This window comes from Tursiops truncatus, chromosome 16, assembly GCF_011762595.2.
Source record: "Tursiops truncatus isolate mTurTru1 chromosome 16, mTurTru1.mat.Y, whole genome shotgun sequence".
Classification (NCBI taxonomy): Eukaryota; Metazoa; Chordata; class Mammalia; order Artiodactyla; family Delphinidae; genus Tursiops; species Tursiops truncatus.
This window is the reverse complement of record NC_047049.1, coordinates 32,686,353-32,700,061: the sequence shown is the minus strand read 5'-3', so window position 1 is coordinate 32,700,061 and position 13,709 is coordinate 32,686,353. Positions and strand designations below refer to the sequence as shown.

Genomic DNA, 13,709 nt, shown 5'->3' with positions numbered 1-13,709 from the left:
TTACCTGCATTATCATTTTTATCCTTTATAGTTCTATATAATAGTATTATTTTACAGATGAGAGAGCTGAGTCTTAGAAAAGCTAAGTAACTTGCCCAAGTCAAAGAGCCAGTTAAGAAGCAAAGTCAAGATTCATTTGGATAGTATTCATCAGTGACACCATGCTTTGAAGTGCTTAAAGACAAAACATATGAAAACTTCCAAACTCTGTAAACTGCCAGATAGACAGATATACCACTCAGGAACCTAGAGTGTTCCTAGTAGCCTCAGGCTATCAGATACCAACACCTACGGACACAGCAAGCACAATTTCATTGAAGATGTTTATTGATCACCTACTATGTGCAAAACACTATGATAAATGACAAAAACAAAACAAAAACGAGCAAGAAATTGTCCCTACCCTTAAAGGACTTGCACACCACTGGGGCTATTTCTAAAAGGCAGCATGCAAAAAAATAAAAGAGGCAAAAGTAAGATCTATAGGAAAAGTGAGATGTGACCCATGTTTTCCCATTTTTGCCTGTAGGTCTATCCTGATGGTGCCCATGTCAATTCTCTCTTTGGGGCAGTAGACACAGTGGTTAACAGAATATGTTTTAGACTCAAGCAGACCTGGGTTTGCATCTCAATGTGGCAACTTATTAGTTCTGTGACCTTGGGTAAGTTAATCTTGTCTGCAAAATGTGTATAATGATTACATAGAATGGGTTTGTAGTGATATGTGCCCTTATTTTTTTTAAGTGTATAATGTTTCTCTTTTTTTTCCTAAAAGAAGACAGAATCAGGTTCAGAAGGGGTTTACTCTATTGAGGCTATGTGACTTTGGTCAAGCTTCCTCAATTAGCATAAGTCATTCTCAACTAATAGTGGTGAGGAAACGCATAGTCCCATTTCCTGTCTCCAAACTCTGTCCACTCTCAATGGGTGTATCAAAATTATCTGTGGGTGTATTTCTAAATACACATGACCATTTCTCTACCCCAGCTTCTGATCCCTGAGGAGACACGGTGGTCAGGATTCTTTTGGTTGTCAGTTGCTGAAATCCAACTGAACTAGTTTCAACATAAAAATGCATCTAGCTTCAGAAAAACCTAGACCAGAAACTCAGGTGATATTTTCATTAGTCTGTCTTTCTCTGACTCTTGGCTCTATGTTCCTCCATGTTGACTTCTTCCTAAGGCAGTCTCTCCATTCACGGTGAAGAGACAGCCACCAGCAGCTCCGACATTGCCTCTTGCCAGTCTAGCCATGCCCAGTAACAAGACATCTTTCTCTGTAGTTTTAGCACAGGTTGGAGGATGATGCTCAACGGCCAGAGTGCCCACCTGAAGTAATTGTTTTGGCTAAGGATAGAGTGATCTGATTGGCTAAGCTTGGGACATGTGCCCACCCCTGGAACCCATGGATGAGAACCACGTGGAATGAGAGTGAGGTAAGGGTGATTCCCTCAAGTAAAATTAGAGTGCTGTTAAAAAGGAGGAGAGGATGCCACATAGGCAAAACAACAACAGTCATCAGCAAGAGGTGTGGTCTCTACTAAGATCCTCTACTTAGAGAGACAGGGTAACCAGAGGAGAAGCCACGGCCTCAGATGTGTTTAGAATCCCTTCACGAAAAGGTTTCAAAGAGCCCTTCCAGCTCTTATCTTGTGAAACTTGACAAAACATAACCTCCCATCTTTGTTTATTATTCATGATGATTCACTGGTACAATTTCTATATACATTTTTAAATGGTGTTCTCTCAAATATTCTGTTTTAAAATATTTAAACGGATAACCTTTATTTTAAAAGGATGTTTTCCCAAGTGAAGTCAAGCTGCCAATTCTGATTTAGTGGCCACCCATGCCTAGGAGATGAGACCAAGCGTTCCTAGATCATTTTCTCTTCTCCTGGATGTGTTTCCACTTCAGATCAATCTTCATCTGGCGAGGGCAGCTCTCTCCTTGCTCTAGTTACCTTGAGGTTGGCTTTGCAGATTAAAATCTTAGAGGCTCCTTGATGGCCCAGGACTTTCCCTGACTAAGCTTTCCCATAGGTATCTCGTCATTATCTGGAAATTATCATCGGCCAGTCTCAGCAGAGAACAGAATATAAAGTGCTGGCTTCTGTTAATAATGGTTCCCCAGACTTGAGGATATGGGGAGGGGGAAGGGTAAGCTGTGACAAAGCGAGAGAGAGGCATGGACATATATACACTCCCAAACGTAAGGTAGATAGCTAGTGGGAAGCAGCCGCATAGCACAGGGAGGTCAGCTCGGTGCTTTGTGACCGCCTGGAGGGGTGGGATAGGGAGGGTGGGATGGGGGGAGACGCAAGAGGGAAGAGATATGGGAACATATGTATATGTATAACTGATTCACTTTGTTATAAAGCAGAAACTAACACACCATTGTAAAGCAATTATACTCCAATAAAGATGTAAAAAAAATAATAATAATAATGGTTCCCCAATCTGGATGTCCCCCAGAATCACCTAGAAAGCAAACTAACTATACAGATTCTGGGGCCCTCACCTCAGACCCACTAAAACTGAACCTATAAAGGCTGGGATCCAGGAATTTTTATTTTTAAACATCCCTTAGGTGATTCTGATGTTGATAGCTCATTCCCAGTCCACTAACTGGGACTTGGGGTCCCCTACTCTAAATAACCACATTGGACTGACCAGTGGCATGTCAAGAGCACCAAGCCTATGGTTACAAAAGTTGGCCCCAAACTCTAGCACGTGCTAGCTTTAGGTATTACCCTGGGTGAGACATTTAAGTTTCTTTTGGCCTCAATTTCCTCTATAACTTATTGGAACTGGATCAGGTCATCCTGAAGGTCTTTCCAGCTCTGAAAATTCTGTAGCTCTCTGTTATAATGGGGAAAAAAAACTTAGCTTGGAAGTTTGGAGATCTGGGCCCAGTTCCAGCACTTTTATATTTTTGTGACCTTGAGAAGTCATTTTCATTCCCTGGGCCACAATTTTCTTTCTTTAAAAATGAGTTTGTTGTAGCACATGAGTTCTTTATGTTTATAATTTAAAATAGCTTTAAGATAACAATTAAGCCTTAGAGAATCCTTCAGGATAATCTGCTGAGATGTACAGTATGAATAAGCTGAGGATGATCACAGCTTCCTGTTAGCTTGGATTTGCTGGGTTGAGGATCTGCATGCAGCATTTGGTATGTTGGTGTTTAATGGATATGACATTTCACTGCACCAAATGGGAATGGAATATTTTTAGCACAGAATTCATCAAGGTTTAGTAAAAAGGACTTGTTCTCTGAATGGAGTGTGAACAAGCAGAGATACTATTTTAAAAGACCAAAAATAAAGGCCCCTTCCCCTCCACTATCACAAAATAGTCATATGTGCACTTATTTTCACCACAAAGCTTGAAGAACTTACTCCTTTCTGTATCTCCTAAAAGGCAGTATTCCATCTAGTGCAATAACTCTGCCAGCTCACACACATTCCTCCTGTATTTATATTGCCTGTGAACTTATGTTAAATAGGCTAAAAACACTGTTAATCATTGAAAGCTACCACTTATTGAGCACTTACTCATGTGCTGAATGTTTTACATGTATTTAGTCATCCAAGCCTTGCAACAATCCTATTATCAGTGTTTCCTAGAGAAGGAACTGAAGTTGAGAGAGGTTCAGAAGTCTACCTAAGGCATATAGCTAGGAGACAGCAGAGCCCGGATTCAAATCCAGGTCTGTCTTTCACAGACATCGAAAATAAACTTGTGGTTACCAAAGGGGAGAGGGAAGTGGGGAGAGACAAATGAGGGGTATTGGATTAACAGATACAAACTACTGTATATGAAATAGATAATGAACAATGATATACTGTATAGCACAGGGAATTATGCCCATTATCTTGTAGTAACCTATAATAGAATATAATCTGCAAAAGTACTGAATCACTATGTTGTACAACTGAAACTAATGCACTATTGTAAATCAGCTACACTTCAATTAAAAAATAGCTAGGTCTACAGATGAACTGGTTTGCAGGGCAGAAATTGAGACACGGATGTAGAGAACAAATGTATGGACACCAAGGGGGGAAAGTGGTGGGGGGGTGGGATGAATTGGGAGATTGGGATTGACATGTATACATTAATATGTATAAAATGGATAACTAATAAGAACCTGCTGTATAAAAAAATTAATAAAATATAATTCATAACTTAAAAAAAAAATCTAGTCTGTCTGAAATCAGAGCCTTAGTGATTGACCACTGTACTTGCATTGATTGTATCAGTCAGGATACGCTGGGGTACATGCAATCCTTTGGTAGAGCTCAAATATTACTTGCCTAAAATAATAAAGATTTCTTTCTTATTCATGCTACTAAGAACACTATTCCAAGTCATCATAATCTTCATATACTGATGCGTGCATTGATGGAATAGCCACTGCTTGGGACATTACTATGTAACTGTATCAGAGGGGAAAAAAACCCCAACAAAGCATGCACTGGCTGCTACTACTATTCTTATTGGAATTCCTTTATTCGATTTTTTAAAAACTGTTTTCATATAATACCTGAATAACCTTTTTAAAGTAAAGTTTTCCCAAAAATGGAGATTAAAGGGGACTAAGCTCCCTTACTGCCCGACCCCAGCCAACTCTTAGAGATGCCACTATTGGTTTGATGAGGATTTTGCTGTCTCATCCTCTTAATCGAAGGCCAATTTGCCCTGTAGTCATCAATGATATGGGGCAGATGTTCATGCTTACAATATTTACACTGGTGTGGGGGAAGAGTGCAGACCACTTTTAAATACACACATCTGCTAAAATGCTCTTCCATGGCAAACAAAAAAGGCTACGTAGTAGGTGGACCCTCCCAGAAGTACTTCCCAGATCCTGCACTGCTAGCCTGCATTAGCATGCTGGGAAGGATCAGCTCAAGACTCTGAAGAAGTCTACACTCTAAAATAAAATTTGACTTGTATTAATGGTTCCTAATAACCCAGCATGTTGGGGTATCTAAACCTAGGCTCCTTTATTTCTAGGATACCCAATTTTACCCCCAACAGCATCTTTCTAAATCTTTTCCCCTTTGCTTTCTGTTTAAAGGGTCAACCTGATGCTGATATTTGAAATTTCTGCAATGCTCAGCTACCACTTCAAGGATGCTGTAGCAGATAAAGCATAACAATAACAATTATAATATTACTCTGCTGTAGTGAGTAGGCTCATGTTCAGAGGCCCCCAAATAGGAACTATCACAAAATGTGGGAGCAAGGTCAAGAGATATTACCGTCTGACAACAAATTGAATGAGAGGCAGGGCAGAGTTGATGAGCTCAGACATTTTCTGGGCATATTTCAGGGCCCTTCCCAGAAATAACCCATTATTCTTTATGATGGGTGCCAGAACCATTCACAGGGCTTGTGAGATAAACTCTACCCGGAAGCCGCAACATGGCTTCATGCCATGCTCCTTAATAATAAGAGGGTCTGGTACCTGTTAAGGACAGATGAAGAAGGAGAGTTGGAGGGTAAGAATTGCAACCTTGGTGGGGAGGGGGATGTGACCCAATGGTTAACAGACAGAACAAGCCCACTGTGGTCAGAGAGGGCAGCAGAACCAGACTGCCCTTGTAGGTGGCCCCAGAGACTGTGTGGCATCTACTGTGGACATCTGAGCTCCAGGGGATCCAGTCCACGAAGGATGGTCCCCAGAAAAGTTGCAGCTAAAGTGGGAAAGGAGGTTTGGGGAAAGAGATTTCCTTTCCTGAGGCTGTTCTGGAAATTCCAAGAACAGAGTCCAGGGGCTACCAAGGTTCAAGAACTAGGATAATAATTAAATTTTTGCTGGATAAGCTTTGCCAAGGTCCTGCTTCAGCCTGATAAGGAAGGCAGCAGAGGCCAGAGGAGGAATCTGCAACTGAGGAAAAATATTTAAATAGCATCTTGCTTTAGTATTGTAAACAGAATTTCTCAGTGGGAAAGCAGCACCCCAAATCTGTCCATCTTCAAGGCAATGTTCTCCCCTGAAATCAATACACTGGCCTGCCCCCTGACAGACTGGATTAATCCTCCAAAGCCTGGTCATCCCAAGAGGAACCATGAGAACAGCAATTTGGATCATGCAAAGCTGAAGACTAGAACATAAACTCCTAATGACTCAGCCAAGATATAAGCAGTTAATTAAATTCAGCCTGAAACAACCACCCATCCTACCCAGCAGGTCTGAACAGACTAACCGTTGCTCTGCCTGTGTCACCAATGTCCACCACCTCCACAACAAAGAGAGATAACATCTTCCCAATAGACCTCCTGCCCTCTATCTTCTTCTCCAGAAGGTGAGTTTTCTCACCCAGGTGATGGTGAGCATGGTGAGGGTCATGTACACACAGAGGGGGCCTGCTTGGTTGCCTCCCTTTCTTCTTGGGTTAAGCCAGAGATGACTATGTGTAGTTGAATTTTACTGCCCTTAAATACAGCAAGACCGATCAAGCCCCGTGTGTGTAGGGTCAAGTACCAAGTACCACTCAGAGTTATTGCTAGTTGAGATGACTGTCCCAGTGGGTCAGGACAGTAAAGGAAATTATTTTTATTTATTTATTTATTTTTTTGCAGTAAGCGGGCCTCTCACTGCTGTGGCCTCTCCAGCCGCGGAGCACAGGCTCCGGACGCGCAGGCTCAGCGGCCATGGCTCATGGGCCCAGCCGCTCTGCGGCACGCAGGATCCCCCCCCAGACCGGGGCACGAACCCGCGCCCCCTGCATAGGCAGGCGGACCCCCCAACCACTGCGCCACCAAGGAAGCCCAAGGAAATTATTCTGTTAACACTTTGTTATCAAAGATGTTAGTCTAACTAGGCACAACTGTTGCTGTCAATGTATTCCCAGCCCTTCTCCTGGCTCTAAAGGTAAAGAAAATTCTGCCTTCTTCTACTCAATTTCTTCCTCTCCCCAAGTCCTCCCAGAGTCCTATTTTGGGGTCTCTCCTGAATCAGCACTGGGAGGAGAATAACACAAAGAAACTCACAGATTAGGCTGAAGGAGGGTGTTCGGATTTGGGTTTTGGAAGGGAGGGACCCAGAAGCAGCTGTGTAAGGGAAGTGGGTGGGAGAAAACATGGGGATTCTATGAAGTGTTTCTGTGGGTTACAGCCCTTTTGTGACATTAAAAAAAAATGTTGGGCTTCCCTGGTGGCGCAGTGATTGAGAGTCCGCCGGCTGGTGCAGGGGACACGGGTTCGTGCCCCGGTCTGGGAAGATCCCACATGCCGCGGAGCGGCTAGGCCCGTGAGCCATGGCCGCTGAGCCTGCGCGTCCAGAGCCTGTGCTCCACAACGCGAGAGGCCACAACAGTGAGAAGCCCACGTACCGAAAAAAAAAAAGTTGCTTGCCTGTGTTCATTTGAAACAAGTCTTCCTTGAGAATGGGCCCTATAAATCATAGTTTCAATAGAATTACAGGAGAAACTAACATAATTCTGCCTCTTCCTTTGAATGAGCATTTGCATAATCCAAATAGGTTATTCTGAACCTCATGAGGAACACGGAAAAGTACCCAACACACAGGATCTCAAGTTACCCCCAACCAAGCAAACCGGAAGACAAATAGTTATCAAAACCCTGCTATTTCTGATCTTCCCTTCCTTGGTATCACACCTAAAGCTTTCTGGAATCATTTTTGCTGCTTTAAAGCTGTTGGAGACATTTCCACTCCATCTTGCTTCGAAAGTTTCTTTTTCTGGAGGCCTTTGGCTTTAATGTCTCGTTACTTGCCTCCGGCTGCCCTTTAAAACCTCTCACTGTGGGCTTCCCTGGTGGCGCAAGTGGTTAAGAATCCGCCTGCCAATGCAGGGCACACGTGTTCGAGCCCTGGTCCGGGAAGATCCCATGTGCCACGGAGCAACTAAGCCTGTGTGCCACAACTACTGAGCCTGCGCTCTAGAGCCCGCCAGCCACAACTACTGAGCCCACATGTCACAGCTACTGAAGCCTGTGCGTCTAGAGCCCGTGCTCCACAACGAGAGAAGCCACTGCAATGAGAAGCCTGCACACCACAACAAACAGTAGCCCCCGCTCACCTCAACTAGAGAAAGCCCACGTGCAGCAACGAAGACCCAACACAGCCAAAAATAAATAAATTAAATAAATTAATTAAAAAAAAAAAAACACCTCTCACTGTGGCCTGGGCTGATGTTTCCTACCTTCATGTCTCCCCCACATGACAGAGCTGGTGTTCTTGGTTCAGTTCCTTTTTCTGTCCTAAAGGGACCCTTCTAGCTTCCAGAACTGAAGGCATTTAAAGAGGAAAACAGCCACAAGGCCCAAAGGCGCTTAGTTAACTAAGTGTTAAATATGCACTAGGTTTTACACCAGAGTATGAGGCATAGGATCAGGAGTGGCTTTTCCTGCTAAAGAAGGAAAACGGAAAGAAGAGGTAACATCAGCTGGAGAAAGTCTCCTGGTTACACACAAAAAAAAATGTTGGTATCTGAGCTGCTGGGGTTCTTTCTCCTGCCATCTCCCTCTCTGTCTGATTTTTTTTTTTTCTTTCATCGAAAGAGGATAAGGGCAGACATAACTAGGAAGAGTTGGAATTCACTGGGGAAATTACCTCACAAGCAGGCTATGGAAGAGGGCACCACAGAAACAGCTCCCCACGTAACCATGGTGACGAGCTGAGGCAGGAAGGGGTGGGAGGGAGGGAGCAAAGAGCCAGTGCAGATAGAGGGCAGGAGGGGACGCAGGGAGGGGAGAAGACATCCAGGTCAAAGGGGTGAGTGACAGGAACTCTGAGTCTTTTAAGCTAAATTCAGGTTTTTAAAGGAAGAAAGAATTAATTTATGATTGCAATTAATTGAGAAGGCAGGATGCACGTTATATCATGGGTTCTTTTTACGTTTAGACAGGGTTTTAAATGTTTCTTTGGAGTTTAGCTACTGTAACAAAGCAAGATTAGGAGTGAACAGTGGAAAGTTGTGGTTAAATAGGGGGTGGGTGCCGGGAGGGTTGAAGAGGAAGGCAGACAGACCTAGAGCTACCTAGAAGCCCAGAGACCACGTGTCATCTCTCCTGAGCACAGCACCCGGCTGCCTCCTGGTGGTGGCTGTCTTATGGAAGATCTGCTCCCTCAGGCTGAAGCAGCAAGACCAAAGCCATCAGTGCAGGATGGCTAGGTTTAGCAAATAAAAATACAGGATGCCCAGTTAATTTTGAATGTCAGATAAATGGCGAATCATCTTTTAGTATGTTTCTGTTCCCTAACACTTTAGTGTGTTTGACAACCCTAGGAAGGGTGACTCCCATTGGTTAAATATCTTCTTGATCTCTCATCATTATGTATTTAAAAAAGGAAGGAGGGAAGGAAGGAAGGGAGGAAGAGAAAATATGAACCCCAAATGGTTAGTTTCTCTCTAATTACCTATCCACACACTCCACCCCTTCTTGCTCTTCTGTCTCTTCACCATCACAGGACACTTCCTAACCAGTCCCCACAATATGTCTTCAAAAAATCAAATCAGAACAAAGCCACACACAATCAAACCAAACTTCTCCGGCTCCTACAAACTCAGAGTGTCTTTACCTAGGCGCTAATAGTGTATTACAACACCCCATATAGCCTCACCCGTGAGCCTCTGAACTGACCTCACTACTTACCTTTCTTGCAGCTGCCAGATCTACACCTGCTGGTTGACCCCACCTCTGAGCTCCCTGCTTGCACTTTTCTTAGGCCCTTGTCTATGATTAGGACACAATTCTTAAGGTGTCGACTAGTTAAGTGACAGGTGTCAATAAATCCTGTAATGGGGCTTCCCTGGTGGCGCAGTGGTTAAGAATCTGCTTGCCAATGCAGGGGACACGGGTTCGAGCCCTGGTCCAGGAAGGTCCTACGTGCATTGGAGCAACTAAGCCCGTTCACCACAACTACTGAGCCTGCGCTCTAGAGCCTGCGAGCCACAACTACTGATTCCACTCACCACAATTACTGAAGCCTGTGCTCCACAAAAAGTGAAGCCACCGTAATGAGAAGCCCACACAGCGCAACGAAGAGTAGTCCCCGCTTGCCGCAACTAGAGAAAGCCCACGTGCAGCAATGAAGGCCCAATGCAGCCAAAAATAAATAAATAATAAATTTATTTTTAAAAAATCCTGTAACAGTAACATTTCAAAGAAATGTTTCATAAAAGAGATCGATGTCTGTGGTTCCGCACATGGTGAGTGGTTCCGCACATGGTGAGTGGTCCTGGTGTTCTTTGATGGATTTTTCTCACACACCCCACCGCAGGTCCCAGCCCCCAGCCCTAACCTAACACCACTATAGAAAAGACCAGAAGTAAGACAAGAAATTGGCTCACAGATCATCTTAAAACTTCAGTCAGATCATGTCGTTCTATTTAAAACCCTCCACTGCTCCTCATTACATTGAGAACAAAATACAAAATGTTCACAATGGCCTGTGAAGTCTGTAGGATTTTCCTCCACCCACACATCTCACTCTTTTCCAAGCTCACTGCCGGCCAGTCACATGGAAGCACTTTCTGTTCCTGGAAAATGCCAGGTCTTTTCCTGCTGCAGGATCCTGCACTTGCTTTCCCTTCTGCCTGGAATGCTGCCCTCTGCCCAGATCTTTGGTTGGATAAATCATTCTGACCCTTCAGAATGCAGTTTTGGGGTGCTAAGAATATTCTATATTATACCTTCAGATTTGTATGCTTTGCTCTATGGATGTCGTGCCTCAATAAAAGCTAAAATATAAAGTGGGCCACCTACAGTAGTTCACTACCACAACACCCTCTTTATTTACTTCTGGACGGTGATCACAATCCAATAGTCATATTGATGTGTTTGTTTAATGTCTGTCTTCCCCCCCAGATCAGGAGTTGGCAAAATGATGGCCCACTGGCCAAATCCAGCCACCATCTGTTTTTGTAAATTAAGTTTTATTGGAACTCAGCCACTCCCATTCATTTAATGTCATCTAAGATGGCTTTTGTATTACAGTGGCAGAGCTGAGAGGTTGTGACAGAGATTGCATGGCTCCACAGAACCTAAAATGTTTACTATCTGCCCCTTTCCCAAAAAAGTTTGCCAACCCCTGCTCTAGACTGAAGGTTTCATGAAGGCAAGAACTGTATCAGTCTTCTCTATCTGTATTTTCAGGGTCCAAACTGTGCCCGACACAAACTCAATGAATGTTGGCTCCCACTGTGTCTCCTGCCAGCTGACCTCCAGTGCCATCTCTTAGTTTGCCCTTTCCCTCATTGGAGCCTGGCTCCTGGCCAGTTGCCCACAGATTGTAGGTTCTTGCCACCTGCCTCCCCGCCTAGTCCTGCCTCCTTGCTCTGTATCTCCAACCTGGTGTTACTTGTCCCCTGATGCTGAAAAGTGATCTGATCACAACAAATAATCCTATAACCCAAAAGCTTCCTCTGCTGTTTGTGGCCCATCAGAACCATGTTTTGTAATCAATGATTTTGTGGCATCCCAATCCATTCTCTCACGGGAAGCACGCCTATTTAAATTTCAGTCTTCTATTATTCAGCTTTCTGGACAACATATTTACTTAGGTCTTTTTCTGTTATAAAAATGATCCATCCACATAACATGAAATTTTGGAAGTAAAGAAGAAAATAAAAGGAAAAAATCACCAAGAGACAACCATTTTTAACACTCTGGTGTCATTTCTTTCCATTCTCCTTTCTATCTTTCTATTTTTTTTTTTAAAGCACACTTGTATGAAACAAAAAATGGCTAAGGGCAATTTTCTCTCTTGCATTCTCACAAGCATTTTTAAAATATTATACATTCTTTGTAAATTATTATTTTTAGAAGCTGCACAAAATTATATTGAGTGGATATATTTATGAAATATTTCCCTATTGTTGGGAAATATTTGTAATATATCCAGATTTTTATAACCAAAGATAATTATGAACATCTTTTGTGCATGAAGCTTTTTTCTTCCTTTTGGATTACTTCCTCAAGTAAATTTCCAGAAGCAGAATGACTGGATTAAAGGATATATATATTTTTTGAGTTCAGATACATATTGTCATTCTCACTTTTTAAAAGGCATGAAAACCTCTAGATAATGCCTCAAAGTAAATACACTCATGATACTATTTCCTGTGCTCTAAATCCATAAGAATGAGGGATAAGATGTCAAAATATATATTTATATGCTTCTCTCAAAATACAAGAGGAAAATCTCAGCAGCTCAATATACAAGTAAAACTTAAGCAATAAGCAAAATGTTAAACCACAGGCGTAAGCAGCTGGAGCCAGGCAAGCTGGGCTGGAGTTAAATACCCTCCTGGCCAGGCTAAATGCACCTTCTGTAATAGGAATCTGAGTTGGGCTTCCTACCCAAGAAGAGCGGGCAAGATAGCTCCACCCAGGCATGGAGAACTGTAGCAGAAATACACTACTTGCTCAGGGCCAGTGTCCACGGCAGAGTCCCTTCTGCTCTGTGCCATATGAACTGTGGAGAGTTGTCACTCCAGAAATGGGGAGCTCTGAAGTGAGCTGCACACATATGACATGGGTTGAGTCTGGTTAACCCATGAGATGGAGGCTAAGGCAGCTAAGAAACTGCCTCACAGACAAGGGACATGTGAAAGAAAATTCCCATGCAAAATGAGCTTTCCAGGAAAGGTTTGAAAACACACTTAGCACAATGAGAAGTAGTCCCAAAGGAGAGATTTATATCCTGAGGTGACAGAGATACAAGAAGAATCTAAAAAGAACTTTGAAAAAGGGGCTTCCCTGGTGGCGCAGTGGTTGAGAGTCCTCCTGCCGATGCAGGGGACGCGGGTTCGTGCCCCGGTCCGGGAAGATCCCACATGCTGCGGAGCGGCTGGGCCCGTGAGCCAAGGCCGCCGGGCCTGTGAGCCAAGGCCGCCGGGCCTGCGCGTCCGGAGCCTGCGCGTCCGGAGCCTGTGCTCCACAACGGGAGAGGCCACAACAGTGAGAGGCCCGCGTACCGCACAAAAAAAAAAAAAAAAAAAAGAACTTTGAAATGAATCTGTTTAAAATCTTCAAAAAAATAAAATAAGATAACATCAATAAAATCAGAAAAGGAGATTATGAAACTGGAATAGGTAAATAATTTAAAAGAGCATTAAAAAATTATCCACCCCTCAACTTAAAAATAAAACCATCCCTTAAAGGAACTGTACTTCACGACATTGACAGAAGAGGGTGATCTTGAACTAGGAATGACGAATTACTCCAAATCCATAAAATGAAACAAAGTAGCATAAATCAACACAAAGCTACTCTAAGGGGAAAAAAATGAGAATAAAAAAATATTTTAAAAAAAAAATTATTTATTTTATTTATTTATTTTTGGCTGTGTTGGGTCTTCGTCGGTGGGCGCAGGCTTCCTCTAGTTGCAGCGAGCGGGGGCTACTCTTCATTGCCATGCGAGGTCTTCTCATTGTGGTGGCTTCTCTTGTGGAGCACGGGCTCTAGGCGCACAGGCTTCAGTAGTTGTGGCACAAGGGCTCAGTAGTTGTGGCGCACAGGCTTAGTTGCTCCACAGCATGTGGGATCTTCCTGGAGCAGGGCTCGAACCCGTGTCCCCTGCATTGCCAGGCGGATTCTTAACCACTGCACCACGAGGGAAGCCCTGAGGATAAAAAAATCTTAGCTGGAGAAAATTCTTACCAAAAAACCACAAAATTCCAAATGGATTAATATCACCAAACAAGCATTTGGAAACAGGAAAAGCCACTTTAA

General features: G+C 43.4%; 1 long non-coding RNA gene across 2 annotated transcripts in view; it reads right to left on the bottom strand.

The window, feature by feature from the left end:
* The window catches only part of LOC141276813 (uncharacterized), a 171,064-nt gene that overhangs the window by 21,688 nt on the left and 135,667 nt on the right, over positions 1-13,709 (bottom strand). The window contains exon 5 of one of the 2 annotated variants that reach the window (XR_012326985.1): positions 13,325-13,599. The exons of the other annotated variant lie outside the window; for it this stretch is intronic. This is a non-coding gene — a long non-coding RNA (uncharacterized lncRNA). Of the gene's footprint in view, positions 1-13,324; positions 13,600-13,709 lie in introns of those variants that run through there. 2 annotated transcript variants of the gene reach the window in all.